We start from the raw sequence: 27335 nt of genomic DNA on the forward strand, positions 1-27335 counted from the left end.
TTGCTCCGTTATTTGATGATTAAAAATAAATAAATAAGACACTTGAGATGAAAGTTTAGGATGAAAGTTTCTCGTGTGATACTGACGGATTGAGTTACCCGCTTGACCGATTACAACGGACATCAAGCTGAAGAAGGTCAAGGAACGATTAAGACCTGGAGGACACAAAGTGGATAATGACTTGTCATAGAGGAAACTTTTGGCTGATGTACACGGGGAAGTTTAGCGCTGGCTCAGTATCCTTCAGTTAAGACGTGGCTGCTCTTGGAGATGAATCAAGTGAAAGAAGCCTCCTCAAGTTCCTAACGAGACGTGGCTCTTCTTGTCTCTGGTTCTGAGTCTTGCCCAGAGTGCAGAGCTACAAGGAAGCTGGGGCTGGTGGCCCTGCTGCTTACCAGGGGAGCTGGAGAGGGTGAATGGAACGCTGGTATGAAATACGAGTATGAACAACCCCGACACCAGTAGCCATTACGGGACGTCAACGCTGACTAATCGAGCCACCAGACTAACGGTTGGAAATTCTTCTCTTTTTCCGGCACGTCCACCCACACAACGACCGGGCCTTTTTTAAGCGACGGTCCGAACGATTATTTTACCTGGCTCGTAACTTTTCAATATGCCACTTCAAGTCCTACCGACTCATCGATCTTCAAGCAGGCATTATTCCCTGAAATAAACCCGAACAAATTAATCGCTTTAGATTATTATATATTGTCGCATCTCGTTGGATATATTGCCTTTCAAAAAATTTTTCTGTTGGTTTTTAATGCTACACTTTTTGATTTATGGGTGCGATTAATTTTGAGGGCTATTATCAGGAACTTCAGAGTTTAATATCTAGGATACGAAAAAATTGTAAGTCTTTCATATTTCATCCAGAATTTTAAATAGCGGTAAATGTTTTTAATACGATGAATAACAGTTTATAAATTTGTAATTTAATTGATTAAACGATTGAAAAACAACGACCATGGTTTAAAGTATCCAGTGTATTATTAAATTTATTATCATAATAATCAGTACCTACACAATAAATCCATCATAAACCGAAGTTCATTAGCGATTCCGGGGGTCTATTATCAAACCCGGTAAATCCATTATCTGAAGCAACTTTTCATCGAATAGGACTCTAATTACATTAACCGTTAATGGAAGTTCATCAGTATCAGTTGTGATAAAAGCAGAATCTAAAATAAAACCGAAAATATTTTTAGCAGATAGAGATTTTCCGAGCAAACCGATTAACCCGAGTTTACTTTAAAAAATTGCAATACCTTGAGCAAACAAATTCGATACTCCGCTTCATGGCTTCGGTACATTGACAACAAAAAAAATAAATAACAAATGTTGTGTGCCAGAGTCTCTGGTAAGCTAAGCTAAAAAAAGCAAGGGAGCGGCGAGATTTGGACGTCGAGGTAAACTTTGAGATGGCAATTTTCTAAAGTAACCAGTTTGCCATTTTGTCCCCCTTTCATCGGCATTTTAAGTCCTCTGATCGACATCTATTCAGCTCATCCACTTTCCGGCTGAACCGTCCTACACATTTAGACTTTACTCAACCTTAAACGAACCAATAGCTTACCTTCTTTCTGATGGCTTTCGCCTTAATGCAACGCAAGAAACAAAACAAAATTAAATAATTCAGAATAGAACAATCACCTTTCATCCTCTACCCTTGGTCTATTAAATTCAGTAACCTTGGCCGGTCGGTGTGCAAAACTGCATGAAAGAGAGCAGAGTCTCGGCGAGATTACACCGAGAAAATCCAACCCTCGTTTCACTTGACGATACCTCCTGCTGATAGTTCAACTTCTCACCCTCTTGTCTTTATTACCCTCGTTGGGGATAAACGCGATAACAAAAAAGAAATGCTCTTATCAGCAGTTTTAAATATTTACCCGATGTCTTAACACTGTGGGGATCTTCGATTAATGGCTCTGACTAATGATTAATCGTCGATAATTTGTAACTTACAAGCTTAAAGATAACAAATTACACCTCATTCTAACAACTCAGCCCGTAAAAAAGTTCTCTGATATGCTTTGATATAATTTGATAAATTTATTTTAGACTTGATATGGTCACACATGATTCTTCGATCAACGATAGTGTTGAAAATATCCAACAGAGGGCGAACGGTTGCTAAATAATCTCTCTTCTAGAGAGTTAAATTTGAATTTGAAATATTTAGTTCGAAAATAAAATTTTTTTTTCCTGACGTATATCTTTTTGGCAGGGTAACAGTTATACTTTTATTTATCCAGTTTCTACTAACAGAAGTAGTACCTCGCGCAGCATCTGAGCCTGAAGTATCTGAGCTAAATTGTACAGTATATCTTGAACGAATGAGTTATATTTCTCTTCTCTGGAAAGACGCGGGAAGGAATATGTGGTGGAATAGCTGGAAGCTTCTTGAGGAGTGCTCCAACCAGTTTCCGCCCTTCGTCTTAGCCCCTCGTCTTTTTGGCTTCCGGGATGTATTTAAGCTCTTCTCCTCCTCCTCCTCCGTCTCATACATTCTCTCCTCCACCCCCATCCGGTCTTTCGTTTCTTGTGTATCTTCCGTCGCCAAAAACTTGGAGCTTTCCAGCTTTACTTAACCGAGATATGATTAATAGTTTTCATACCGCCCTGACAGTCATGAAACACAAAGACGTAATTACTATTTTTTGCTAATTTTTGTTTCTACGCCCAAATCCAGTTCCACTTTTGCAAGTTTGTCCCGAAATAAATTCGCCCTGGAGCCTTTTTGCAAATGAAATTCCCGCGGATGAAATTTTGTGACACTCCTCCTCTTAAATGGGACAAGACTGAGGATGGAGATCCAGTTCGCGCGTTAATACCGAAAACGTATAGGTGAGCATTATCTTTCGGAGTTTAAATCTTCCATATAATATAATGTATTGTGCAGTGAATGCTGGAGTCTGGCTGTAGTATTCATCTAACTTGAACTTCTATCTTCTATCTTATCCCTAAAACTATGTAAGCGTGGATATATATGTGTATATATGTAAGGAGTGAAACTGCTGGCATAATTGCAGAATCTTGTCATTTGGGAACAGCCTCAATGGGCTAGACTATGTCGTCTCCTTTTCCTTTACCTTCTCATTCTCCGTCTCCTTATTCTCATTTCCTTCCTTATAGCAGCACTCGCGCGTCTTACACCAATGTCTTCCGGTTGCCAATTTCATGCCCTACTATTTCACACTTACTTCATAAATATTCTATTAAGACGCTCGGAATTTTTCATCACCCTTAATTAAAATCTATTATATCGATATCAAACCACTGTTACTGAGCTACTCAATTATTTATTTCCATTTCAGTCCATTGATTCTTTTTTTTAAGATCAGACAGCTGGAATTGAAGTAGATTTTTCAGAATTATTGAAACAAATTCATTAGTAAAATTTAATCAAATCTCAATCTAATAATTTTTAATATTTTTTATAATATTAAATTGACGATAACCTTTTATTAAATTTTTCTTAGTAAAATTTTGTCTTTTCATGGCAATAATGAATATTATCCTGTGAAAAAAAAAAAATTGATGAATAAATTTATTAACTGGCCGTAACTCTTAACTCTGGCCTCATTAAAAATTTCTATTAAAACCATGCAGCCGGAGTATAACTTGACAAAAGTATTAAAAATCTCCTCGATATTCTCTGGACTGACTTCCAGATGAAAACTTTTTCATGAAACCGTAAGTAAACAACATAACTAGTTTATTAGTTTATCATTTAAGGACATCGAGTTGTTCCTCGGTTGCTGGCGTTCATTATTTCCATTTTACCGTCAGATAAAACTGGAACACCTTCAAAGACCGTCCAACTATGAGGACCCGAGAAAGCTCACGATGAAACGCCAGCCAGCTCTTTAGAAAAGACCAAGACTAAGAAAAAGAAAAAAAAAAAAAAGAAGATGAAGAAGATTCAAGATGGAGATGGAGATCAGCGGAGATAAAAAAAGTAATAATAATAAAGGATAAAAAGTGACGAAGAGTATGAAGGGTAACTTCCCACCAGTTTAAACTCTAATACCCAACTTTAAGCCTCGGAATGAAAAAAACCCGGTTCATTAGAGACTCTGCGACAAAATGTGATTCACACCCTGGACCAGTTTTGATTTCAGCAAAGCTTTTTCGCGGTCTAAAGTTAAACAGAATGAAAAAAAGGCAAGTTTAGTTTTCTTCTTTAGGTTAAGTTTCAGATAGATGAAAGTTTGATGTATTTTATGGGCAAATTTGTAAGAAAAATAAAATTAACAAGTGAAACTTGAATTTGAAAAGTGAGAAAAGTAACTGAAAGGTTAATTGTACCAGTAAAAGTTGGCACGTATTTCATTAAAAGTAATCCGACTAGTGTAGCGGAGGGAAGCCTTGCTGATGGCGAAACCGAAGGAAGTGCCAGCGGGGCTGGAAATGGAAGTGGAGATGCTGGTGGAGGCCAGAGTGAGAAAGAGGAAGCTGGTCGAGAGATCTGGAGTTTGGGCGGGTTTGTAAAAGACAAACTAAGTCAAACATCATTAGTAGAAACCAGAAACGTTGAAACGTTCACAACAAAGTTATCTGGTCTACTAGCGCTACTACTCTGTGCTTTCAAAGCTTTTTCACGGGCTCCTCATTAATTTACATTGCGCTGCAATAATTTACTCCGGGAGTATTAAATTCAATCTTTTGTTGCCGTGATATTTAGCTTGAGATGTCCTTTAATTTGAGAAACAAAGCCTACTTTTTACTGGCATTAATATTGCTCTGTTTCCCAGGAGCTTTATGGTGAAAGCTTCTTTCTAAGGTAATTTCGTTATTGTTAGTTATAATTATAATTATGATTGTTAACTAAAGACAAGCTTTCAGCTAATTTTCTTTTATTTTTGTCGGAAAGTTTCCCTTAAGAAGTTTCGAAGAATCCAATTTTTTTAATATTTTGACTATAAGAACCCTCATTTTAAGCCGTCTGAACAATTTTCTAATTATTGACTTTGCATTATTTAACAAAGAAATTTAATTTTTGTTACAGGTGAGTCCAAAAATAATTTCCATAATTTTCAATCATATGTTAAAGAAAAAACTGATCGGTGAGTCAAAATAATTTTTCAATAAAAATTAATTCTCAAATTTTGAGCTTTATAAAAAAACTTAAGATATTTTATTTTTTATTCTGAAAAATCGAAAAAAAATAACATTATTAATATGATAGGTAAAAAGTTGACCCATGCAATGACGGAAAAAACCAGAAAACGTACAGAAACACTTTGTCAGGTAATTTGATTTCGCGGTGAAAATTTTTCAATCGAGCGTTTTCAGGGTACCTAAATAGCCACGAGAAAATTTTACCAGAATATTTTTATTCATTTACCTTGAATCGACCCGGTCACTCATTGATATTTTAAAAAAAAATATAAAAAAGCCCGAAGCATATGGTGAGTCCGGGCCGGGCTGGGTAAATCGAGCAAAAGGGAGAAAATGATGTAAATAGCTTTTGAAATATTCAAAAAACCTTTTAACAAAACTCTAACAAAGCCGTAATCCACGTAAAATATTTTATCCATTATAAGGGGTTAATTAATCGCTCGTGACCTGGATAAAGTATTAAAAACCGTAAGTTCCTGACAATAAACTCCGGGGAAGCAAGACCAAAAAATAAAATAAAAATATAAAAATCCAGTACACCTGAAAATTATAAAAATGTGGCGAAAGGTTTATTTACTTGAGTAAGCACTCGAGAGTTTTGGTCAGTGCGGTTTTGACCCGAGGAAATTTAATTCGGTTTCAAAATATAACGCCAACTGCCTTACACCTTCCCACTTTCTGGTAATCCGCCCCACTATCCCGCTGTCGTTTTAACACCAATGTATACTGCCTTTCCCCCATCCTCCACCCTCTTCCCCTTGGCTGTGACCCCTCGTGAGACTCAGCATCGCACTGCGACGGGTATATTAACCGTTTCAAATTTATTACCACTTACGGTTTCTCGGGTTCACCGCAATTTTGCTACGGCGACGACCATCCCGCTGACTTCTATCCTTTATAGCAAAGAAACTCCTTCTCCCCCGCCTCCTTCTTCATCCGCACCCTCACTTAGAACGGAAACCCAGTAACCAACAACCGACGTGACAACTTCTGGCTTTTCCTCCCGAGCTCTGCAATTCTCCAATGAATTTTTATATTACTTTCCCAATTTTATTTTATTTCTCCTCGTGCCGGTGTATCGATGCCTGTAAACAACAACAAGGCACACAAGCCAACAATAACAGGAAAACAGAAACAAAAATAATGAAAATACTTTCCTGCAATGAATAAAAGCAATAAGGGTGTTGGTTGTCACTAGGGAAACTGAAAACAGGACCTAAGTTATTGGTGGGTTAACCTCACCTTACCTATTTTTTTGGTGTTAATGAATGGAAAAGTCTCCCAAGGAGAACTTTGTTGACTTATCGAAGAGTAATTCACAATTTTATTCACTAAATTTATCATCCGAAATATTTTCTTGAGTAAAAAAAAAAAAAATTAATTTTCTATGTAGAATTTTTTTAACCCGCTTGCTTTCTATTCGAGCGTACAATTTGTAAATTTTTGCGGCTGAATATTGAAGCTTCTTATATATTATCTGAGGCTTGAATATGCTTGAATGTACTTATTGAAATTCTTGAAGTGCTTAAAAGTAATATCGACAGGAACTTTATTTCCAGGCTCTCGAGATTTTAAAATAGTAAATAATCTCACGGTTGGATCCAACTCGAGTTGGAGTCTATTGGCTACCGCTATAAATTTATAGGCTATTGCGTGGATCTATTTACTTACTCAGCTGTTATATTAAAGTCATTTTTTCAATAGAATAAATTTAAATTATCTTCAGTTTTGAAAACATTGAATATACATCTTCATTACTTAGATTTATTTTATTCATTATTAAAACTTTTTTCCCAGATAGAAATTTTATCTCACACGGAGAAAAAAGTGTTGCTATTATCACGATACAGTATAGTGATGATCGCGATCCACGTATGACTATACTTTAGACGCGCATATGTCCAATCTAGTGGATCGTGATTATCACGATCCACATGGATTCGTCTATCGAATATCTATATTGCTATGGTTTATAGATGATTATTAGTTGTTTTTGATTAAATGTTAATTATATGTTATTGCAGATTATTTTTTATTTTTAGTTTTTTCGTATATTATTGTTTTAAACATAAATACGAATTCCTTTTATAGCTTGATTAGTTTAAAATTTTTGTGTAGTTTATATGACAGTCAAGAATTAGGTTAGGTTTAAAATGACTGACAACAGTTGGAATTTATTTTATATGACTTTTTTTTTTTATTTTTAAAAATATTATTCTAGAAATTTGTATTATTGATATATTTATTAAAAATACGCAATTATTTTTATCATAAGAAAAATATTTTTTAATGGAATTTTTACTTCTTTATTACTCCATGTACTTTATAAAAAAAATAACATTTTTTTGCGTAAAGTAGTATGGGATCAAATTATTTATGCTAAAAAAACCTTTTATGAAAACACAAATGTTATTTATTTAATACAATATATAATTTTCATTGTTTTTCTTTATCAACGCAGTAGAATTATATACAATAACCACGGACACAGCATTAACACAGTTAACATAGGAGGATTTATTTCTTTACTAGACCTTCAAAAAACGACACGAGTTTTTTGAAGATTCCACTCGAGTAATTTATCAACAACCCAATTGTCCATACCGCTGTTAATATAAATTGGTGAAATTATCGCTATTTCATTACCAAAATTGTAAATAAATAAACTCGTAAGTTTTAGACTTGATGGTTATGTGTGGTGGCGCTGAACGCGTCGTGGATAGTGATAATCACGATCCGTTTCGCTGTAGTAAGAAAGCGTTTTGAGATATTCACTATACAGTTGAGCGTGGTATTCAGTATTCACTGTTTCGAGCATAACTGTATTCGTATGGTGAATATTACAATACTGTTTTGAGCTAAACACGATACTTCGTTCACGATCCACTGGATCGCTATAATAGCAATACTTTTTTCTCCGTGCATTATGCTTCAAGAATTCATTAAAAAAATTAAATAGACATATTTTTCAACAATTTAAATTGAAAAAATTTCTTAACAAAAACGGGAAAAATTTATCGGAGAAGAAATATTTCAAATGGTCAATATTGACCGGGCATATTTTAAATTATTAAAAATTCCTGTTTCGATTTATCAAAAATAAAAAAAAAAAAAAAAACAAGTAAAATCTATGACTATACATTCGCATTCTAGTTGACTCTAACAATGAGATTCCCTTGTGGTTTTTAAAGAATCTCGATTCCCGATACTGGTTTATCGGATGACTGAACACAATCCCGACTTCTCTACTCTAGATTCAGGAATAGTCCAATACAAAATACTACGAAAACTGCTTATTCCAATAGATTGCTATTGTTTCCGCTGGCAATATTCATTTCAATAAAAGGATACAAGATGAAAGTACACTCTTAAAAATCGATATGCATTTATGAAATTAAAAAGATTTTTAATTATAATTTCAATTACAAAGCTGTTTATTTGTCGCTGAAAAACTTTTTCCCCAACGGTATATTAGCTCTCAAAAACCCATCGGCGTATCTGATCGCACGGCACATGACATAGATGTCCTAAAGATGAAAGAGTAGAGCATCCTGTCGTCCCTTTTTTCTTCTGGCTGCACTGGTATGGTGTGAGACCAGGGAAAAGTAGAGCAGGGAGGTTGGGTAGGATATAAGCTGCTTGCTGGAATAAAAGTAATGTGAGTAGAAAGAGATCGAAAAAACATTTCGTAGATATGTTCCTTCAGCTTTCTCACTTTTTTATTTTCTCCCTATAAAATACTTTATAGTATCGTATATTCTTCTTCTTTTTTTTCTTCTTTTTTTTTTTTTTGTATAATAAAAATGATATATACTGAAAAAATTATGATATTCATCATATTGAATTGAGACATCAAATTTTCTTTCAAATAATATTATAATATTTATTTTGTAATGACTTTTATAAATGATACTTTTGAACTATTTTATAGATTGACAGTTAATGGAATTTTATTTTTATTAATTGAAATTTTTATTATGTTCGGGATAGATTTTAAAATTTTCTTCAGAAATTTAACTTTGGATTGAAATGTTAAAAACAAAAAAAAACCGACCCTCACTCACCACAATAGAAACGAAATCTAACCGGCGTCCATCACCCGTGAACCAAACTTGGAATTAATTCCTCGAACGGCAAGCTTCAGCATCAGGCTGTCGGTATTTGTTCCCCGGGTGAAAGCGCCGGAGCAAGACAAGCTGCCGAACTTTCGGGTCAAGTAAAGGGCGTTGAACAAGATTCCTTCCGGTAGCCCCGAGCCACCTCCGAATTTCAGATTCCTGATTTCTGATTTTCTCTTATATCTTCTCTTACGGTCTCTGAGTGAAAGCACCACGTCGGCCTTAATCGCCCTCACCTCTTACTGAGTAACTACACCGAGCAATAGATCACCCTCAACCTCGGCATCGCCGTCGCCTCGATTCCTTTCATTCAGCACCCCTTTAAATCCGGCTCTCTCTCTCTCTCTCTCCCTCTGCTGTCCCAATCGTTTCGGCAACTTCCGTGGAAATCTCCCCAGCTTTATCCGTTTCACTTCCTCATCCTTCGGCGAAGCTATAAATGTATATATATATCCCTTTCTAGGATTCCTTCGGGGATTTATTCTCCTCTCATTTTCACCATTGAGCTTTTCATTTGAATAACCAAAGAGTGTATGCTGGATATTATTGTTATCATGGGTATTCCAGTACCAGAGGTAGAAATCCTTTTTTAAAACTCTGCTTATTTATCATTATTCTGCTCTGTATCATTATTTTTATCATATCTGCGACAGGTACTTTTATAATTATCACCATTTGGGAGAACTTTTTTTTTTTGTTACAATTATATTTGTTCTATTCTGGCAAATGTTCCAATTTAAATAACTCGTTATCGAGTTTTAATCGAAATTGATTTTTTTTTCGAGGAGTTCTATTATATTTCAATAAATTTTTTTATTAGATTGATGTAATAGAACTGTTCATTTTCTTTTTTTTAATCGATTCGGAATAATCGCTTATGTTTTCAAAAATAACTAAAATCGTCATTGTAGAAAATTAAAATGTAAACGAATTTTCTTAAAGTAAATAAACAACACAATTGAAAAATAAACAAAGGATAGAATCTCACTGAAAAAAAATAAGTAAATACTATCTGAAGTTGTAGTCTCTTTAATAAAAAATGAACCCGTCGGTCAACTAAAGTGAGTTTGACTTTTGTTATATAAAACAATAATATTTAAATAAAATAAAGCAATAAATTAAAGCAAGTTAGTGAATACGTGTCTTCATGTGGTTGACAATAAAAACTTTTAAAAGTTAACGGAGATCCATCATCGCGGTGTTTCTCGCGGGTTTTGTGCTGTTGAAACGCGAATAATGAGAACGGGAGCCAGGTAGTAGGCGACACCGTGGTTTCTATTGTAAATTCGCTCGCTATTGTCTTATTGTTGAGTCTGTCCGAGGCACGCGGCAGGAACTACCTCTACAACTACTACTACTACTACTACTACTAGAAGAGACGCAGCTTCTTCAGATTGTGTCTTGCGTGTCGACAGGCATCGCGAGGCAGGAAATTCGAGTTTCGGAGAGCAAGTCCGTCCTCCCAGAGATCCTTTATCTTACAAAGTAAAGTCTACATATAACGAAAGATAATATTCCTTTTAATGAAATGAACTTTGAAGCATTCACGAAACAGTCTGGAAAAAAAAAAAAAAAAAAAAAAAAAAAAAAAAAAAAAAAAACGGAACTTCTTAAGAACTTTCATACCAAAAATTTATCTACTCGTTGTTTTTTGTTTAGTTCCTCAAATTTCTGTTTATTTAATCCCATTTGGAGGGTCCAAGATAATGTCACGGGGGTTGGGGTGTTTGATCATGAATACCTTATCGCATTATCATCATTTCCTTCGTCCTTGATCCGTAAACTCATCTTACAATCTATCCGGTTTATCATCGCATTAACGATCCCCTATGCTTGACCACTTAGCTCCGGGGTAGGAGGAATCTTATCATGATCCGGATCAGATATTATCAGTTTGAATTAATACACTCCGATAGATCAATATTATTTTTATGCGCTTATTACCATAGATAAAATTCCACTGATAGAAATATTTTTTACTATTATAAAAGATTTGTAATATTTAACAAATAAATTCTTAACGAACATCACACTAGAAATTTATATGATTAATTTTTTATCGAATGAAGTACAAGGTGACACAAGTAAATTATAATAAAGAATTTTAATTATTACATTATTCTATTTAAATGAGATTATTAAATCACCGGTATTTAATCACTTGTCTATTATGATCTGTGGTATCGTCTGTATTATTTCGATCCTCGAGATGACATTTTATTTCAGTTTGTGATAACGATGAATATGGATGGAGAAATAAATTATTTTAAACAGCCGTAGAGGTTGGATATTCAAAATTGATCGATTTTGATAATTTTAGTTCAAGAGATTGAAAGCTAAACTTAGTTTGACTCTTCAAATCAAGATGTTCGACCATCGTCTATTTTAGCGTTGTAAAATTTGAATAATTATTGAAATTCAATTAAGAATATTCTGGGATTTTCTAATTATTATAATATTATAAAGATATATTTGAAAGTTTATTTTCGGCGCTTCCGTGAAATGTTAATTGAATCAATATACTTACGGTGATTGGAGGAAAAGAAATCTTTTTATTCGCTTTTTTGGCATTAGCAGCGCGATATATTTATAGCCGAAGATAAGAGTTGATTATTTAAAAATAAATATTTTACCGAGAGTAAAATATAAGTGTTAAAAATATAGGATAGGAATTATTAGCATTAAATTGAGATTGTATTAAAGTTATTCAGCACTTGTGTTAACGATTCGGAGATAAAAAACGGGAAGGTTATTTTTATTTGTGAAGCAGCGCTATATAAAATATAAAATAACTCTAGGGGAATTATTAAAAGGAGGAAAAGATAGAGGAAGAGGAGGGGAGTAAAAAAAGTGTCGAGTCAGTAGTATATCAACTGATGCTTTTGATGTAAGTACGCTTAGCAAAAATTTTGGATGTAAGTAAAAGAGAAAAGAGTCGGGTAAAAAGTAAAAATAAAAAAGTGAAAAATTTGTGGGGTGGAATCCCAGACAGTGTGAAAGGACGAATCCACTTGATCTTTGCCGTTCTTGCTTGAATCCGGTTCTCGCTCGGGTGTAGACCGTCTCTCTCGGGCAACAGGAGGCCCAGTGGGGAGCTCTTTTCCTCCCTCACACACACTGAGCTGGGAAATCCGGACGCAGAGTCAGCAGGATTTTCCCATTCCTCGACATCCGCCCTCGAGCGAAATCGTCGATTAGGAAATGCCCACGAGTTTCAACTTATCAAAAACCCACCGACCTTAATTATTGTCGATCAACTAACCTCAAAAAATTTTATCGAAATAAATTACTGGCTTTTCATTGTTATAAACTTGTTATACAAATTGTTTAATTGTTAAACTTTATTTATATAAAAAAAAAGATGACTCCCAGACAATATTAATTTTGAGCACTAAAAAATGTTGATATTAATCGCAATATAATGAATAGAGTTAATAATTCTACCGAATCAATGGAAAAAAAATTTAAAAAAAACTTACAGAAGTAAAAACGCCAAAAAAAAAAGCAACTTTTTATTCCGAAAGTCAATGCGCAAGCTCACTGCCGCGGTAATAATTCAGTGCGTTGGTACTTCTCGTGCGCGACATAATTCATCCCCATTTATAATTCAGAGCTCCATTCACTCCATACCGTTATATTGGTGGTGTAGGAATTGAAAGAGCGCTTTGCTTCGGGTTTTGACACCGACACCGACACAAGAAACCCCAATGCCCATTGCCCATTAATGTCCGTGTCAAAAATAACAATAAAAGTCCAAAATATAAATTAATCCCGTGACATATGGCCAAAACAAAACCCATGAAAGTATCAGCGCAAATGGAATAAAAAATAAAACAAAATACCAGAACTGTATTTTATTATTTTATTTTATTTTATTAAACTCGCAAGGACACGTGCCCTGTATTTAACTGTCGGTTGTTTCGTGTCACTTTTTGAACGAGTGTACTCGAGTTAACCAATTAGAGTGAATTTCGTGGCAAGCGGCAATGATGACGAAAGCACGACTCTGCACTAGACACTATACTGTGCCGTTTATACTTCCGAGCTTATATGTTTTGTATGTCTGTATATATTACATGTATATGTCGAGGCGCAACTGTTAAGTCAGTGACGGCCACGTGACTCCATTAACTCGTTGTTTTCAGTAAGTACATTTCAAGTTAATTAGCAAGGGTGCTACGGCTAGTCAATCCTTTACCTTTATATTTACTTCTGCCTTTGCCTTCTACCGAACTAATGTTTACTTTTAGCGCAATGACAATAATCACTTTGTTTTCTTTGAATTACTCACACTAATTAATTATTTCCTTTTTTTTTTTTATTTTTTTTATTATTTTTACTATTAGCAGATTATTAAATAAACATTAAATTTAATTTAAAAGATACTTTAATTGATCTTAAATTAAAAATTAAAAATATAAATGTGTAGATATATTAATATATTATATTAATTGACGTGAATTGATAAGATATATTAATTATCGTGAAAAAAATGATTGTAATTATTAAATAAAATTATTAAAAAAGAATCAGTAGTGCATATAAGCATATAATCAGCCAGATAAAAATTTTCAATAAGAGCTTGAAGCAAAATAATGATACTATAACTCAATTAACTAATTGTTGTATAAGTAACAGTAATAAAATAATAATGTATCCAGGATATAGAGTGTGTCTGAGTGGAGTTGTACCTCGTTATTTACCCTGACTGATTGCCTGGTAGTCTAGTTCATTCTCTAGGACTTTCGATCTCTGCCAAGAGGCCCTTTCTCTCTGAAAGATTCTCCCTCTCTTGCATTACAGAAACAACTGACTGAGAAAATGAGAGATAAAAAAGCACCAACGGAGTGGTGGATAGTGGAAAATGAACATACACACACGTTCACCTAAAATACAACATCCATTATCTGAAACTGGAACTGGAACTGGAACTAGTACTCTCTCACCGGTTAAAGTAAATAGTGGTAATAAGTATCAGGAGTAAATGAAAGATGAAACAATAGATGAGAAAGCACCCGTGACATGATGATGGACAGTTTTTTATTTTTCTGGACATGCCGAGCTTCAAGCTCCGAGCTCTAAGCAAAACAATAACAACTACAACTGGTGAAATAAATAAATATACCTGGGTACTTATCGTTTTCCCTCTTTCCCTTTTTCTCTGGCTTTACTTGTTATTTCTCTTGAATAATGGACTTTGAGATAAACTTCGAGACACATAGACAGGTAATTCTTTTCTTGTCCCAACTATTTTGCCGTGAATTTATGGAAAAGTACCAAAGCGTTATTAACTCGGTAGAAACGAATTTTTGGGAAAATTCAAGGGGAAAAACCAATTTTTCAATTATTTTTTATTAAATTATTAAAATGTTAATGTTAAAAAAATGCGCACACAAAATCTAATCAATTTTTTTCCAGTATTTTGAGAAACCTCATTTTCACACAATTTTCTTGTTCTCTTCTTAAGCTCATAAATTTCTTTCATTTCGCCGCGTCATATAACAATAGAAAAAGTTAGATTAACTTTAGTCGGATAGTAATTTTTCGAATCTGTCAACTTTTTCCATCAAATCAAAATTCTACGATATTCAATAGCAAGTGGAAAAATTTTCTTTAAACATAATTTACAAAACCCGAACAACGGTTATTCACAAAATTTTTCCTTAACACTGGAGGAGCATGACAGCGTGAAAATTTGGATGAAATAACACACTCTTTACTCCGTTTGTCACCGTAAATTATAAAGAAGGGAAGCTTCCTCCGCTTACACTTCCTCGATTTGCTCTTCTATTATTTTTCTCCTTACATTTGAGCAAACCATTTACTCCCACTCCAGATGAATTTCTCATAAAAAAAATTAATTACAGCGCATCTAATTAAAAATGAAAGTAAATACGATAATTCTTGTTCCTTTGAATCTTCTTTGTTCAGTTTTTTGTTTTTTCCGCCAAACGCCGTCGCATTTTTAGAGTTTTTACTTCCATTGAACCTTTGTCCTTGTAATCAGAGGACAAGTTGTCACAACAGCCACTAGTAGCAGTAAAGTATCCGCTGTAATTGTAAAAAATTAAATTTTTTCGTAGCATATTTTTTACAAAAAATGTTTTATTTTGGGTATATCCAATTATTTTAATTATTCACTTAAAATATTTTTCTTTCTTCATTGCATTGTCATTTTGATCAGATAATACTTTTTTTGTACATAACTTAATCCAGAAAAAAATGTAAAATTATACCTTGTAGCATCAATTCCGAAATGATGAAATACTTTTTCAAAGCTCAAATGTTTTTACTTTTTATGAATATAACTGGCGCTGTAACTTCAAAGCTTTTTAATTTAGCTGGATATCGCGTCACGTTTTTTATATTTTCCGCAGCAAGTTGAGGATCTGCCTCGGTACGGATTTAAAGTTAAAGTTAAAGCTAGAACTAAAGTTAAGGGATCGAAGCTTGGTTGTTTTTGGTATTCAAATTATCAGAAATACTGACCCGCTAAACCGTGTTTGAAATTCATAATGCACAAGTTTCAGGTCACCAGTCATTAAATTTTTATTACAAAAAAATACAATTAGCGATTGTTATCACTTTTTATTATAAGAAAATTTAAAAGCTTAATTGATTGAAAATTAATACTTTCCCCTTATTGAGTTTATTAAAACTGAGTTTTGTGTAGAAATTTATCAGAAAAATCCTAAAAATTATTCATTGTACTGAAAGCTGTCATTAAAAGGTAACACCCCGTTAACTATTCGGTGACGACGTAGCAAGCCTTAGCCTTAAAATTCACGCTGTTTTAGTGTCATAGAAGTCTGGTTTTAGTGATATGACCAACTGGGAATACTCTTACTACTGGAAGTTGCTTAGCCTAACGCCGCCTGAAGTTGCCCCAGGCCCCGGCTCGGTGTAATCCGAGTTAGGGTCCTCAGACTTTTATTCCCCATAAATGTGCGCGTATACCCGCAGTGCTACTAAAAATAAAAATAAAATAAAAGCTGGGAAGTATCGAGCGGACTACGACGCAGATAGTCGTTCAGAAATCGCTTCAAATGGTCCGAGAAATTTCACAGCTTTGATAAAACATCTTGATGATAAAACCCGATAAAACTATAATAAAAATTCTGCTGTTCCTTTTTCAGATTATTCGCGCAATTAAACCCGAGGAACTCGAATTTAAAACCGTCCCTCCCGCAATTATTCATTTATTGTGAAAATATACCTACAATAATTTAATTTTTTAATTTAAAAATTTTCAATTATTATTATCATCATTTCTCTCTAGGCTCTTATTAAAAACCTCCGTGTCCATAATTCAGAGTGATTGAGTGTTTGAAAGTTTCTGGAAAGCGAAATAATAAAATGAAAAATAAAAAAAATTTGTTTTTCTTGAAGAGGGCAGCAGGCGGCAGCACTCGGGCAAATTTTTAATTGGAGGTCTCGAAGGAGTTGTTGAAGGAGTTTCTTTTGAAAAAAGTGAGCGAAAGCAGGCAGGTTACCGGAGCGTAACGCGTAAACCAGAATCGAATAATAATTGTGTAATCGCTTGTGACTTTGTAAAGTTTGCTAATAGCTTAAAACAAGCAATTCCACGGCTCTAGTCCAACTACTTTTTTATTTTTAGGGATATCCTTTTTTTTCTTTTTTTTCTGTCTATTTTATACTTGTTGTTTTTGTTTAAAACTGTTTTCTACATTTACTCTGGTCACTAAAAACTTTTTCGCGTTTCCCGCTCTTTTGTTTTATTTACTTTGTTGTTTTTATTTTTATTTCTATCATTACTATTACTGTTGTTCTTACTAATATTATCATCATTGTTATTGTTTACTAAATACTTTAATGAAAAAAACGGCGAAAAGTTCATCAACTGTTTTTATTAAATTATGCGTTTTATTTGAATTAATTTTTAATTTTATTGTTATTATTATTCATTTATTTATTTATTGATTATTACATTAGTAGTTGTAATTTTCTTAGATATGAGCCTAATGGTACTTAAAAGTTAGTCATAGTATCAAAACATCTTAATCCTCTTTGAATTTTGAATAAAGTTATAAAATATTAAATTATCACAGAGTTACTCACAAAATAAAATTAGGAATAAAACCATATATAACTCCATAAATATTAACAGTAAAAAAGTGTCTCTGTAAAGTATTTGAGACGTTTACTATCATTAGAATTTTTTACAAGATTTAGCCCCTCAGCGCAGTTAATACATATATCACATGTATATATAATATATTTTTATCTCATAACGGTATAATCCGAGGAAGGTTTCACATTGGGTGCAATGCAGCCGGGTGTATATATCACCGGCAAGCACACCAGAATCTTTTGTCTTCATAATATTTATCCCCGTCGAGAATGTCGCGAGTAATGGAGCGTACCGATCCCAAGAGACATAAAACCAAAGAATAACTGGCATTTCAAAGCACACTAATCTTTTGATTCGATTTACCGAGTTACCTTCTTCTCTTCCTCCTCTCACTTCTCTCGATTCACCCCAAATATTAATAAAATCAATCGCCTGTTTACTTTTCAGCTGATAATAAACTTTTTCATCAATCACGTCAAAATAAATTTTTCATCATAAAAAAAAAATTACAACAAAAATTTAAGTCTCGAAAAAAAGTTAGTTGTAATTTAAAAATAAAAAACATTGAAGAAAATTTTATCTTAAAATATCTCATTAGTGTCTGACATTAAATCGAGAAGTTGAAAATAATAATAGTAGAAAAAAAAAAAGAGAAAATAAAAAAACGCGTCGGCATAAAATTCAGCAAGTAACAATGGGGGAGAGAAAATACCTCGAGACTTGAATGATGCGCCGTGTGAGGCGGGGGAACGAGTTTGTGTCTGGAGTGAGAAAAAAAAGGAAACGAGTGAAATAAAAAGAAGGCCACGGGATAAAAAAAAAGGGATGAGCAGGAGGAGAGCCAAGAGGAGCGTATGTGAAATAACGGCGTCGCAGTGTGGAGTTAAAGTGAGTCGAGGGTGAAGAAACGTGGGGATGTTTTATTTGCGACTGACGCTCTACTTTCTCTCTCTCTCTCTCTCTCTCTATCTTTCTCCGGTTTTAGTTTTACTCTTACTCCTTCTCTATTTCTTACTCTGCGACTCGTGTTCTCGACCCCCCTTGTCGCTCGTTGGCTCGTTGGCTCGCAGGTGTCTGGCGGTACTCCAGGGGAATGAACGAGCTGAAGAATCTCTTGGGTGGTAAGTGCGAGACACATCTGCGCGATCTGTTCCAATGCATACCCAATAATCAAATGAAATGAAATAAATTAAAATTTATTTATTGAGTTGAACAATTTTGAAAAAAAAAAGAAAATGAAAAAATTATTCCGCGGGATAAATATTTTCTGAATGAAAAAATATATAGACGTCACCCTGGTGTTACCCTCAGTACTAACCTATGCATGGAGTTTCCAGCGGACGGAAACCGGCTTACCAGGCCACAAAGAAAAATGTTCGAGGTAGACATCTATACGCTTGTTCGCGAGAAAGGGAAAGGGGGAGGACTGCTCAAAACAAACAACCCGAAGTTACGAGAAAAAAGGGTGGAATAATGATAATAATAATAACAATAATAATGCAAGAGAGTTTTTCGCGCGCAACTAGTTCTTGGTGGCGAGCGACAGCGGAAAATTACCTAACGCGACACAGCAGAGAGCACACACGTACATTTACAACCGGGGAGCTAACGGCTCCGAGAGTTAAGTTCTTACGAGGTAATTTTCTAGGCTTCAATTCAAACCCTTGTACTTGAGTCGTTAAATATATTTTTAATTACTGAAAAGCCGGGATTTTACTTTTTTCACGCAGAAACGAAGGTTTACTTACACCAAGACATTTTGATCATCAAAAATTTGTTCTTGGACTAAAAAAGCTCTTTCTCTTAATTCTCTTAATTTTTTTTTTTAATTAATAGAACTAAAAAACTTGAATATTTATTGAAAAGTAATTTCAAAAGAATATTTTTCTTGATCCAAGATTTTTTTTTCTTTTGACAACTGGGAAAATTTATCTTGTGATTTTCGGTAGGATAAAAAGTACGAACTAAAGCGAATGAATGATGTGAAACGGAATAATAACTTATCAGTAGGTATAATGATTAAAACTATAACTGCAGACTTGTGTATGGTTCGGCAATTCAAACTTCCAAAAGTTTCGCCATTTTGAATTGGGAAAGTAAGGAGAATCCAATTAGTTAGCAATCTACCCAATGATAAATGGCACGCTTGGTCAGACACTCAATTATACATAGGTATATAGGTATAGTATATGTCTGATTATATAAACGGTAAATTATTAAAACTTTGAATACTATATTATTCTCTTAAAAAAAAACGGGCTCTGCTTCTTGCTCGAGTTCCCACTTGGCACTTCTCAGTAGCCAAGCACGGTACACTGTTTGATTATAACTTTTCGAAAATTTAGATTAGTCTCAAGGGGAAAAATGTTTGAGCTGAGTCTCTGGATGAAATAGTGTATAGTGTGTTGTGTGGAGAACGTAGTGGGGCGGTACGTTAAATTATATGCTTCAACTTTCGGTATAGTAGGAAACTCCGTGCTTCGTGCATGTGTTTCTGATCTATCGTCGTATAATATCAAAGTTTATGTGCCCGTGTGAGCATTAAGTATGAGCGAGCACAGTAATGTAAGTTAACCGTGAGTAAGAATACATGCCAAGTAAACTGCTGGAGAAATTAAAAAAAAAAAAAAACGTAACAACAATAATTTTGAAGTATAAAAGCTATGTTTTTCTTTCATACTATTGTTAATATTTAAAATTAAACATAATTATCGACAATGAAAAAACTCTAAAAAGTCGTGAGAAAAAAAAAATAAATAGCTAAAAATAGTCTATTATCTCATTTCTACAAATCAGACATTTCTAAATCGTGACTTATCTCTCTTATCGTCCCTACGGCTGCAGAAAATAGTGGAAAAAGCTTTAGAGTAAAGCGTACCCAGAGTCAAGTAGTCTTGAGTCCTGAGTAAAATAAAGGCGAGAAGAGTGAGAGCTAGGAAAAGTAAGGGGAGAAGGAAAAAAGGGAGACCGAATAAGAATAGTCGAGTAGGATGGCACAAATGGCGCAGGGAGTTTGTCGGTGGTGGCGGAATGTACCTGCCTAAGAAGCAATCACTCAGGATAACTAGCTAGCCGATAACTTTAAACAAGATATATCGGTTCAGTGGCTTCAGGATACTGAGGAAAAGAATTATGGTGACAAAGCGAAAGAAACTTAAAATGAATAAAAAAAATAAATAGAGCTAAAAAATATATCTCGAGAAAAGCGCTCTCCTTCACACTTATTCCGTTCCATTTGTATTTACGGCGTCCTGCTTTTTTACCACGATTATTTACCGAATTTTTATACTTTTGATCCATTGATCTTTTTTAATAAATTTACTACTGAGCTTATGCGTATATCTCCGTTCTATTTATAGTATGATTAAATCAAGAAAAAATGTTTTTAAATGTCGGGAAATATTAAAGTTGATGCTAGAAATATAATTACAAAAAGCTTCTTCTAGTTGACGAGATTCATATCGGTGGCTCCTGTAGGACAGAGTATTTCCAGATATTAATATCGAAAATCAATAATGCTTCTGCTTACAACAACTTGCTGTTGCTCTCCCTCTACAGAATCATGAATCAAACATCGATGTTATGTAATTATACTTTTTTTTTTTTTTTTTTTTTCAACTATCAGAAGCAAAGCTTATTATTTATTATTAATACTTTTATTCATTTTTTAAGAGATTTATTGCTTTTTTATAATGGATATTATTATTAATTGTTCTTGTACTTTATGTGAATTGACATTTTAACTTTTACTGTTAATCGTTAATTAAAATTTCCAATAAACAGTAACGTCAAATTAAAAGATTAAGAAGACTTCAATATTAAAAAAAAAAATTAATATTACAAATTAATTAAAAACATTTAATTATTTCGTCAGAGTGATTTTAACCAAAAAAGTTTTGATGTAAAAAAAATTCAGTGGTTAGATTGTTGAATGGAAAATGCGGGTAGCGGTGAATTGGTTAAAGACTCGATCGAGTGAAAGGGAGAGAGAGAGAGAGAGAGAGATAGAGAGCGAGTGGATGAAAACTGAGGGATTTTCCGGAAACGTGCTCGCCATGGGGTTAATACCGCAGGTTATAGGCCGATGCCGGTAGTCTGCGGGTGTTAGCGATGGCGGTGTCAGCGGTGGGAGCTACTGAGGGTGATTTGGTTTTATTAAAACTGTCAGCGTGACACCGGTTGAAGCCTGAGTGCGTGCAGTTGTCGGTAAATTCATTGCTATTATATGGATTTAATTTGTTCCTCGAAACGGGGGTGATTTTTATAAATGAGTCTAATTAACTTTTGAGTAATTAAAACCGAAAACTTTCATCTAATCAAAAATTAAAAAATTTTTCCTTATTCTTGATGAAAAAAATTAAGTAGTGGAGCTTTGATCTGGGAATGAAGGAATGAAATATTAATTCGAAGCACGGGAAAAAAAATTTCAATCATCCACCCGAAAATCTCATTATTTAGTTGTCAGAAACGCTCGTGAATTTAAAAAAAATTAAAAAAAAACAATCAACTACAAAGTGTAGTACAGCATAGTAATTCCTCACTTTTTGTTGAGTCACTCTCGTTATCTAGAATCGCAACTATTTTTTATTTTATATAAAATAAATTCCGGTTATTCCGACTAGACTTCATCTCTTTATTTCGCGAGGCTCTCTTTCCCTTTTGCGCAGCATCCCACCGAAATCCCTGACGATTTATCGTTTTATTGTCGACAAATTACTGTTAGTAATTCTGTTCATTTCAACATTTTGCTCGTGCTCTTTTTTCCGCCTCTCTCTACATATTTATTTCCTCTTCATTGCTATTAAATTCACAATAATATCTCTACAAACCTCCCGTTATAGTTATAGTTACACTGAGTCTAGATCCTGCATCTGCTCCACATAAAATCACTCAAACATTTTTCATTTTTTTTTTTTTTCACTCTCCGAATTAAATGTGCTGCTGTAAATTTCGCTTATTTATACCAATTTTTTCCACCGACAATTATTAATTTCGCTATTTATTTACGTGTTTAGTTTTATTTTTGTATTTAACCAAAATTTTTACACGACTAAAAATTTAATCTACAAATTACTGTAAAAAATTAAAATAATTATTCACAAATACAGTGTAAAAATATACAGAAAAAAAGAAATTAATAAAGACGCAGTGAGTTATCACAGTGACAATAATTGAATGATCCTCTTGAGTAAAATCCTTGAGGAAAATATACAGAAGAAGGAGAAGAGAAAAGCGCAAGAAATCCTTTTGGCAGAGTTTCCTTCGACCTTCGTTGACTGATAATCCACTTTTGTCCTAATTTTATTCGATCTCGTTGACGAACGCGAAAAGAGGTACTTGCTCATCCTTGACTCGCTCACCCTTTTCCAGGGAGCTAAAGACTTGGCTGGAGAAGAAACGAGCGGAGATACAAAGCCTACAACCTCGAGTTAAGAAGGATTCTAAAGATTCTGAACAGGAGTTTCCCCAGCAAAGCATCCCAGGGTGACGTTTACTCAACTCTCAGAGCTTCGAAAAGAGTGAGATTACCGGATGATTCGGGTCAATTGGATTATACAACTTCATTACCTCCGTCTGGACAAAATTTTCCCCTTTACACTTCTTGTTAATTCGTTAATTATTGTCTTAGAGTTTCATTAATGCCGTTAGTCTTTATTATGCTCAACAATATTGATCTTTAAAATTATAATTGCCAAGTTTTTATTCATTAAAACTTCAGATTTCAGACTAATATGATTCTTATGAATTTTTTTATATTTAACACAATAATCGGTAAAAAATTCCTAATTTTCAAAGCGTCAAGTTGAAAACCACAGCAAATCCTATAAAACAGCGGAATAATCAGCAATTAAAGTTTCAGAAAAGTTGATTGTCTTTCTGGAGTTGTTATGTACAAAGTGTATGTACTTAATAAAATACAGAGCTTCTGAATTGTCCATTCTGGTAACCAAGGGCAGAAGATTTAGATGAGCCGGTTGAAGACAAGCAAACTACTTTGAGACAACGCTTACCCTTTCTCTGTTTACACGAAACGTTAATTTAGCTGAGCTTTAGTGGCACCTCCACACCGAATCCTGGCGTAGGGTTTAGGTCTACCAGTAGTTTAGCCGCTTCTACTTCAACTCTTGCAGTGTACAGCAGTTTGTACTCGAGCAAGCAACTAAGAATTTACGAACCTTGATCAAAGTTACTCGGTTTAATTATCATTTTCTCATGTAACATTTAACACAATTTTGATTCCTTCTCAGATAATTTAAATACATTTTTTAATCTAAATTGATTTAAATAAATTTTCCCCATTTTTGAGATTTTGTCCTGACGACTGAAGAGATTTGAGCTTTTTATCGAGAATTGATACAAAGCAGGTGTACCTTACGGGAAAAATGTAATCGATTGCATCGCGCAAAACCTGCGCAGCTCTATTCAGTTTACGTGGGAAGCTTGCTAAAGGGCGAGCTAGGAATCCGGGGCTGGGGGCCAGGAGATGCTTGTACAACAATAATTCACTTGCTATCTATTTCACTCGCGATAGAATGCCACTTGACAATCTACACTAATATTATTTCGTCCTTTTGTTTTCAGTTTCCTTCATCCTTCATTCTATTCCTGCCATGTTATTTTATTTTCCTCTAATTAGTCTATTCAAATTAAGCTTCAAGTTTTCGTAAGCAAGAAAATTAATTTTAATAAATAATTCACCGATTCGTTAAATTGTTTTATTTATTCATTTTTTTTTTTGTTTTAAGTAATTGTCTCGACTCCTGTTAATTATTCGGAGGAAATTATTATAAAAGTTAATTATTAACTAATTTGAAAAGGTTAATAAGAGATTTTGAGGTTATTAATTTACCAGCATTATGTCAGATTTGTATAGTTAATAATTGAATGTTTTTGGCTTTAATTATCCGGTATTTATTTTTGTTACGCGGAAAATTGAAATGCATAATTAATTTACTATTTTATTACTGTTTTATTGTCTTGAATCAAGTAGAAAAGTTTTAAACTAAGAAAGTTATTCTCTCGAATCAAATGAGACTGATATAACCTAAAAGTAAAAAGAGAGAAAGTAAATAGTAGGAAATAAAATAAAGGTAATTAATAAAAAAGTGAATTATCAAAATGAGAAATGAAGGTGATTATTCACATATCGCATAATTGTTAATTTAATTCCGTGCATTAAATTTGAATGGATGCAAGCGCTTTTAGACAGCCAAGTCACACATAGATTCATGTGACAAGTGACAGCGTCGGCTGTAATTGTTGGATTCAAGAGCTACTGCTTGCGGTTAAAATTATTATCATCATAGAATTCAAATGTAATTTTCATTGATTAATTTGTCATGTTATTCAAACACGCTCCGCTCCTGATTATGTATATTCATATCATGCATCGAGTAATTTATGAATTACAATATAATTAGGCCGTAAATAGAGCTACTAAATAAATATAAGCATTCCTCTCTTCCTTTCTCCTATTCTTCCTCTGTCTGTCTATCTATTCACCTATTTGTAATAAGCAATAAGTGATAATTAATTCAAATTAATCAGGACTGTGGAATAGAATACAACCCGGCAATGGTTTTGAGAGAGACCCCGAATATTACCAGAATGTTTGGTATGCCTAGTGAGCCCTGAAGGGCAAAAGCTTCTCATTAAAGATCTAAGACGGAAGCTTCAAGCTTCCAGCTCAAGCTTCAAGGTATATTGAGAATTGGGAAGGCATTGCATTCGGCGTGGAATTGCCTCGAATTCCTCGGTTAACATGCCGCTTTCTCAAACCCTCTTTCTCTTTCTCTGTTTCTAGTTCTGTTTCTCGCTCCCTTCTGGGTTCTGTTATGTGTTTATTATGCGAGATGCTCTTTTATTTCGTTTTATCTTCCTATCCAGCGATTCGATTTCCTCGAGGATTTTATTTCTGGGATAAGCTAGTTTTTTCCGAGTTAAAATACGTATATCCGATGTTATTTAATACACCGAATTTATACTCAGTCCTTTTTTTTTTTATTTATAATTAATAATTTAGGGCAAAGAATCTGAAAATCGCTAAAATTTTGGAATAATAAAATTAATTAACTTTAACAAGATTTTAATTAGTAAAAATTACTTCCTGTAGTATCACCAGCAAATTAAACAAAGATAATATAAAATCAATGAATGTAATTATACATAGGATGGAAAACAAGTTGGACATGACCATTAAACGTAGCGTAGATTGTTAGACTGTTAAGACAGGAGCAGAGAAGCCCAGAAGATGGACCCGAACTAGAGCATATAGTCCAGAATACATCCGCTGCAGATGCGGTGTTTCTCTCGAGGATTTAATTAAAGCGTCGATTAAACGGTCAATCACAGTTTAACCCGCGGGGCGAGCCTGTCACGTAGTCCTAGTCGTAGTAATTCTCTTATCCAGTCTCTCTAGTCTTGTCAGCCGACGTACTAAACTCTACATAATACCGCCGGGGAGTAACGAATCGCCGATATTCCGTTTGACAGTTTGTCTATTCAGTCCGCCAGGAGCAGATCAAAAAAAAATATTTCATTCCCTCACTTTACTCGAACATTACGGTCAAGTATGAGTATCAAGCGTCAGCTCAACTCTGGATAATTAATTATTAAAAATTACTGATCGTTGTAGTTTTATTTTTATTTTCGCTTCTATTAATATGAAGACACAATACGACTAGACCATCAGACTAGACGCTTTTCCCCTCCCGTCAATGCTAAAATGCTCCGGGCTGTCGGAAAGAGAAAGAGGGTCTGCATTATATTACACTGAATGGGTGCTCTCCATATTCTTCTCGCCGTAACACTTTGCTTCATACATCACCACATCTAGGCAGCATTGATGTGTGCATAACACACTACTTCCCCCATGTTCATCCATCTTTCAGCGAGATAATAAACTCCACTCATGAATAGTCAAGACAAAAACCATCTAAATAATGTTTTACTTCCTCAAACTCACAGTTTTTCTATTTCTTCACCTCTTTCATTATTTTTCTTATTCAAAATATTTTTAATTTATTTATTCAAGTACCATGAATAAGGCTGGTATTATTCCTCTCGGCTGAGGTGTTAAAAGTTGGAAAAAAATTGTTAATTAGTGAGCTAAACAAGTTTTGTCTTGTACCGAAACCTTGGGATTTTTTTTTAAATATCCGATAGTTTATTAGGATAAATAAATTTTAATTTTCTACTCAAATTATAAATGAACTGTAATAGCTGTTTGCCATTTTCCCGGGAAAGCATAAATTTTTAACAGTGTTCGATCGGAAAAAGGTCAACCATTGATAGAAAACGGATGTCAAATAACTCGAGCACTCAAATAAATTAACACTACTTAAGCTCATTGTTAATTTAAAATGCTTTTTAAATCAACAAATTTTAATCCATTTAGATTAAATTAACTTTGACAGTAAAATTTCAGTGTCTGTTAATGGATTAATTTACAAAATCATTATTAATTGGTAATTTGAATTCCATTGAATACATTTTTTCACTAAATTTTAAACTACCTGCTTTCTATGAAGCTCCCTAACTGTATTAAAATAAATTGTTTTATAATTTTAATTTTCTAATATTTGAACGCTTGCTGGCTATGGGAGTTGAAATATGCTCTATAGACTGTATCATCGATCCAGAAGATTGTCAAAGGCCGTCAAGCAGCAAAGTAAAACTTTCTTCCAAAAACGGAAAAGTGAATTTGGGTTGTCAGCGTGTGGCGTATCCTGTAAACTTGGACAGTAGCAATAGGGTGGATGATATAGATGATATGATATTCAAAGACATTAGCCAGGACCCCTGGGAAATATGATGAAACTATAACCATAGAGGCAACAACTGTCCAGAAACCCAGCTCAGCACAGGAAGCTGGCAGTCCTTTGATGTGAGCCACCTGAACCGACGGCTACAGTGTCTCGGCACATCCTTCTCCTTAGAACAACGCTAGGGTGAATCGGAACGCGCTGTTGTCATATAGTTATCCTCGAGCG

At 34.0% G+C, this 27335-nt stretch overlaps 1 protein-coding gene and 1 long non-coding RNA gene across 4 annotated transcripts in view; one reads left to right on the forward strand and one right to left on the reverse strand.

Annotated features, from left to right (window-relative positions):
* LOC123262259 (beta-1-syntrophin) overlaps nt 1-27335 on the forward strand; it is a 126377-nt gene that overhangs the window by 30617 nt on the left and 68425 nt on the right. The window lies entirely within an intron of this gene.
* LOC123262260 lies at nt 7893-26892 on the reverse strand. The gene is made up of 3 exons (XR_006508896.1): nt 26883-26892; nt 23702-23714; nt 7893-8062 (listed from the first exon to the last, which is right to left on the reverse strand). It is a non-coding gene; the product is annotated as an uncharacterized LOC123262260 (long non-coding RNA).

Source organism: Cotesia glomerata, linkage group LG3, assembly GCF_020080835.1.
Source record: "Cotesia glomerata isolate CgM1 linkage group LG3, MPM_Cglom_v2.3, whole genome shotgun sequence".
NCBI classification, from domain to species: Eukaryota; Metazoa; Arthropoda; class Insecta; order Hymenoptera; family Braconidae; genus Cotesia; species Cotesia glomerata.